A 6541-nucleotide genomic window follows, 5' to 3' on the forward strand; every position below is an offset into this window, starting at 1 on the left:
AACTTATTTTTAAAAAAAAAAAATAGAATTGGATATTGGTCCGGAGGGGGAAGAAAATCTATTTCTGAAAAAATTTTTTTTACAAAAAACAAACTTTTATATTTCTAGAATAAATTGTATATTTATTGTGCTTCAACTATACTTAAATGAAAAAAAAGGCCCAACAGGGTTTTAAATTTGAAAATGGAAAAATTTTTAGCCCCTCCCGAGAAACCAACTAGTGGGTTTGCGCCGCTGGAAGACCACTGCGATCGTGCGTTGGTGGATCCTGCTGTTTGCTTTCAAAGTAAGCAATTAGAGGGAAATGACAGTGAATAGCATGTATCCTGACCCCCTGTGAGGGCAGGTGGTCTGGATCCATGTGGTCCAACGCCCCTATTTGGTTTTTCATGGCTGGTCAATAGTATTTTTTTGAGAAATATTTCAAAAAAGATGAGAAGTAAAATTATAGAAGAAGATTTGTAAGTGAAAAGACATTATCAAAAAAACATGGAAACCCATTATAACCTGTTTGAAAAAATTAAATTTATCAAAATAAAAAGTTATATTGTAAAAAGCGAATTTTTTTCTTTTAAAAGACTTACCCAACAATACTAAAATTCTACCCGTTTTCTTAGACTGTAAGTCTGTACGATACCCTTTAAACTTGTTAATTTTTGAAGTGAGTTTTTGATAATTTTTCAAAAGATTTCACTTAGTAAAAAACGTTAGTCAACCCATTCGTCTCTGTATTCTGAACCAGTACTTCGGCTCTTTCCAAAAAAAAGTAAACAGACAACTTCTGATAAATCTAGGGCAAATTCTTTCCCCCAAATACGTTACATTCGCAATCCGTGGCATGCAGGGATTTGGTCTAATCTCCATGTTTGTTGTTTTATCTCCTTTGTAACAGGCAGACAATCAGGCTTGTTTAGTATGTTTTAAAAATTTTTTATACTTTAAAAAATTTTTTAAATGAAAATATCCCGTTTTAATTTCAACGGAAGTAAAAAAGACGTGCCATAAAGAATTTGCTATATGTTAGATTCTTTTTACAAAATGCTTGCAGTGTACGATTTTTAAAATCTTAACAACATTTATAAACATAAACAAAAAGGGAAAGATGAAAAAAGATCTGATGAAATAAAAAGAAATTATAGTACCACATTTTCTGCATTTATTAATCTTAACCTTACCCCGCTAAATTTGTTAATGGGCGGCCATCTTTCAAAATTTTACGTACAATTTAAATGTTAAAAGGGGGGGGGGGGTTACCAAAAGATAGGTGAATGGCAAACGTACAGATCTTGATCAGCTGATGGATTGAGGGTGATCTGATTACCTGGTCGCTGGCGAATCAATCGTTTTCAGCAAGATAAGGATTTAAAATCTTATTTCAGAAGAAAATGGTTTATAAAATTATGCGGAATGTGGTACATCCCAAAAAACAACAGCTGCAAAAGAAAAAGCTACAACGAATAAAGAACAAAAACACAATCATGTGAAATGAAAGTAAGCCATTTTGAAATTTGTATCTTGTTATTTTGTGTTCTGTAACAGTAAAAGATGCCTTACAAAACTATTTTGTGTAAAACAGGCAAATTTGCATTACCCCCTTATTAAGTTTCGGTAAGTCAAATTTATATAGATGTTTGCTTACTCTATATCTAGAATTTTGAAATGTGATTGGTTAAAATTTGGGTCCAGGGTTATATAAAAATAAATTTTGAGACCGTCTCAGAGCAGTGTTTTCATTGGTCAATATCAAAGAGAGTTAAAAACCAAATTGGTTGGCTTTTTGTTTTCCCAAAAAAGTTTTAAAAACCCGGCCTTTTTCCGGGTATTCCTTTTTAAGCCTTAAAAATACAAAAAAAGGTTTGAAGACCAAAACTCAAATTTTATCTTATTAGTGCAAATTTTTTCCTGCTACAAGAGTATTTAAAGTTTTTTTTGAAAAAATTTTAAAAGTAATACAAAATGGGGTATAGCTCATTGACACATGGGACAAAATTTATGGTTTCTTTGTTGTTGTTGTTTGTGTTTTTTTTTTTTTTTTTTTGCTGTGTGGGTTTTTTTGATCTATAAAAAATTTTTCGGTTTTTTGTTGATACAGAAATTAAAAATATTTTTTGAACTATAGAGTTTAAAAAATTTTGATATTGCATTTGACTGCAAATTTCCATATTTTAGTTTTCTACACAAATGTTTTTAAATTGGTACACAACTGGTATTTAATTTAGACAAATAGAAAAATTAAATATTTTTTTGTAAAACCCGCAGGTAAACCCCCTGTGGAAAAACATAGCTATGCCCCAGTACATTGAACATGGAATATTAATAGTCATCTCTAGTTATGTATGAACAAATATTTCTCGTTCACAAAAAAGTTTAACAAACTGCAAATTTACTGCAAAAATTATGTTTAAAACAGTGGAATGACAAAGTTTCAATTGAATAAATGAATTTTTTGTAAAAATAACCCAAAAGAGGAATTTTAATAAATTCAAAATTATAAGAATCAAAGGAAAAAGATTTGAAACAGTTTTTATCAAACACTTTTCCCTTTAAAACAAAGTATCAAACTACAAAAAAGGAAAACATTAAAATTTTATAATTTTTTCCTTTGTAACAACTTAGCTTTTTAATATAATTAGGTTATTTAACTTTATTCTGTACAATACAGCAATATAGTTGGATGAGTTCCCATTTGAAGAAATATACTTGAAAAAGGGAATAGGTTAGTTCTTTTTTTTCCAGATGGGGATCAGAATTGTACGGGCAATGTTAAGTAATCTTTTTTTTATGTTGTTTTTCTCCAGTACAAAGGGTTTAAATATCAGACAGACAAGATTTCATCCAGAAAAGTGGCATAAGACTTATGAGTTGTATTCTTACTAGTGATACTTTTTATTCAAAAATTTTACATTTTGTTTATGAAGGTTCAAAAAACAGTTTTTCCCTCACCCCTAAAAAATATATTTAAACCATTTTGAATAGAAAAACAAAGGGTGGTCAATGGTACAAATAGGTATCGTGATTGGAAGAGAAAAGAAGGTATAGAAAAAAAATTATAAATGTGTCTTTTACTGAAAATTTGATCTGAAATTATTTGAAAATTTCAAACAACTTGTTAATTCTTATTATACTGCTAAAAAAAAATTTTTCAAACAATGGGAAATTTTTTTATAATAAAACTGCCCATCGATGCAACTCAATTCTTAGGTAAAAGCTGTCAAGTTATCCTCCTGTTAGAGCAATATATTTTTCTAATATATAACACTTGGACTTATATCACTTCTCTCAACTACATACATAATAACTTTATCTCTTTTTTTGCCATTTTTTAAAATATTTCTTTTTTTGACTGATTTAGTGAAAATATGTGAAATTTAAGGTTGTCCCATGACATACAAATGGTAAACTTTAACACTCCATTGATTTTCATTTCAGTCTGTATGATGGTACATTAGATTCTAGGCCTTATTCAATAAAACATTGAAATCTGTACTTAAAATTTCCCTTTAAAAAATTTTTTAAGCAAAATTTAATTTAATTAAATGAATTTATTTAAAACTAAAAAGTTTGTAATATTTTCAAAATATCTTCTGGGTTTTTCAACAAAATATGGAAAACAGAAAAAATATGGCTGCCATGAGAAAAACCAAATAGTGCATTTTCGACAGCATGGATCCGAAAGCCTGCGCAGACAGTTGGTCGGATTCATGCTGTTCGTAGCAATTTCTTGTTGCAAAGGCCTTTGAAAGCAAAAGCATGGATCCTGACCAAAAATGTGCGGATGCGCAGGTGGTCTGGATCCTGTGGTGCAAACCCACTATGTTGGTCTTTCATGGTGCGGTCAATTTGTTTTTCGAAGGGCAGAGAAAAGGACAGGAATAAGCGTTTTTTTTAAGGATATTTGGGGACCCCTGAAGAGGATAAAAAAAATTTTTTTTAAGATGTGTTGTGCTTTTTTTAATTCAAAGCTATTTTAAATGTGGCGTGACATAATAAACAGTATTTTACACAAACCTTTGGTTTACAAACGTCTTGTTTAACAAAAAAAAGTGAAATAATTAACATAAGAAAACAATAAATTCGTATCAAGTGCTTTGGAAAGTTAAATAAAAAAAAGTTGTAAAACATAGTATAAAAAAAAAATTTGTATATTACTTTTTTCCTTTTTATTTATTGAACTTAAGGATTATGGTAGAGCATATTTTGAAAAAAACATTTTATTTAAGATTTACACGGTTTTCACAATTTGGGGGTTTTAAAGTAGATACAGGAGATTTTCTTAATTGTAAGTCTGTAATGTCTTTCTAAGGTGGGAAAGGGCTAATAATTTTGGACTAATTTTTAAGAAAAGAAACAATATTTTCCCCCTAATTGTGCAAGTAAAAAAAGTCTTCTAATTTCCCTTGAAGAGCTCTCCTCACGTCCCCCTTCCAGCAGACCAAGAAAGGTATCAGATCTTTTCCCCCGAGGCGATGGGCCTCTAAAGCACTTAAAAAACATTCGTCAATTAAATAAAGTTGAAATATTTCCCTGAATTTGTTTTACACAAAAAAAAAAGTTTGTGTACTCCAAAAATATTTTCCCTTTTGTAAATTTAACTTATTAATCAAATTGTTAAATAGAAATTAACAATTTACATGTTTACTTTAAACATAATTTTTCCATAAGTTTATACTTTTAAATTATATTTTGAGATATTTTTTAAGACGGATTTAACAAATGTAGTACAAAGTTTTAGCCTTTTAAAAAAACTCTTCCTGATCCCGGTAAAATTTAGAGAAAAAATACAAACTCACTTGAGTTTAATTTCCCAATAGAATGGATCTGTCCCCCGAGGAAGAAAATTTCCATCGTAAAATACACACCAATTGGGGACCCCCCCGGAGCCAATCAGGGGATGCATCATGGGGGTTTCCACTAGCGGTTTGAATAGAAAACCAACTTTGTCCTCTGTGATGTATTAGATATTCTTTTACGTGAGGTCTTTAGTTGGTACCATGATAAAACGCAGGTTTAGAAAAGATACATTTAGTATTGCTGGGAAAAACACAGTTTGTATTATATGAGAAAAGACAGGAACTGATAGCTTTTAAAAAGGAAATCTTTTAGGTATTTTACTTTTGGTTTTTAAAACAGGATTTTTTATTAATTTTAAAATAGTTTTACCTGCAGTATATCAAAATGAAGGAAAAAAAATGTTCATTTTTTTAACCTTTTATGTGAACTAGTTGTGAAGTTTTAACCCTTTTCCAAGTGAATATATTTGGTAAAGGTTACAATAAAATTAAAACAAATAGCTGGTAGTTAAAGAATGAGCATAAATTTAGGAAAAAAAAAAGAGAATTTTTAGCATGTGTATTTTTTTTTTTATAAGTGACAAGGAGGAAATTTCAATACCTTTTACTGATGTAAATGAAATGTACGAGTTAAATTAACCAATTAGGTGAAAACATAGAGAAAGTGCGAGGGGCAAAGCTTACCTTTTTCAGTAGTCTAGCTAAAAAAGAATAGTACACTTACTTTTGTATCGGAGAGCCATAAGTTGGTCCCAGTTTAAAATTTTTCCCGCCCCCTTTTGTGTGCATTTATAACTTGAACTTTAACTGTGAGTAAAAATATATATGATAAATATATGTAAACATTCTAATTTTTGGAAGTATGGACAGGAATTTTTTTTTAACCTTAAGCGGGTTTGCGGGAAGGTTTCTGCTTTGCACCCGTGCAGGCTGTCAGGGGGATGTTCGCTTTTCGGCTGTAAATTTTTTTTTGAACACCCCCCCTTAAATAATAAAGGGGAGCCCAAATTTAATGATGGATCGTCCATTTTAGAAAAATTTGCAGGTAAGGGTTTAAAGGGTGAAAATAGGAGGCACTTTATGATAGATTTAAAAAAATGCAAACAGCATCTGTGTCAAAAAATTGCCTTAAATTCATCTTTAAAATTTCTTAAAACCCAAAGATTTTCCTGTAAAACATTTGAATGTATCTAAAAATTTTAAAATTTTTCAGGTTTTTTTTAAGGGGCCCAAAACAAAATCTTATTATCAATGTTTTGTCTTACTTTGACCTAAGCTAAAGGATGCCAAAATTTTTTTTTTCGTTTTTGCTGTATTTTTATTTAATATATCTATGCAGCTTAATTTTGTGAGATTTGTAGCAGCAAACTAAAAAAAGTTTCTTTTATCTGTGACAATGTACAAAGGCAGAGCGAAAAAAATATTTTGTAGCCACATTCAAGTCTTCAAAAAAACTTTAAAGTAAAGACTAAAAAGATGATGAAAATGGCCCCGAAAATGTTTCCCAAATGTCCCATTGGGTTACTTTTAGAACACATCTGTCTGTATATATTGAGAAAACATGATCTAACCAAATGAAATTATGTACAAGTAAAAAAGGCACTACAATCAAAAAACAAGAGCTGTCACAGGAGACAGTGCGCTCGACTATTTCGATGATGGATAGTGAAACTGGGCACATCTGAGGAAACTAGAGCTGTCACTGGAGTGTTTAATGACTCAATTGTGGATGAAGATATTACACAATAGCC

This window comes from Mercenaria mercenaria, chromosome 12, assembly GCF_021730395.1.
Source record: "Mercenaria mercenaria strain notata chromosome 12, MADL_Memer_1, whole genome shotgun sequence".
NCBI lineage: Eukaryota > Metazoa > Mollusca > Bivalvia > Venerida > Veneridae > Mercenaria > Mercenaria mercenaria.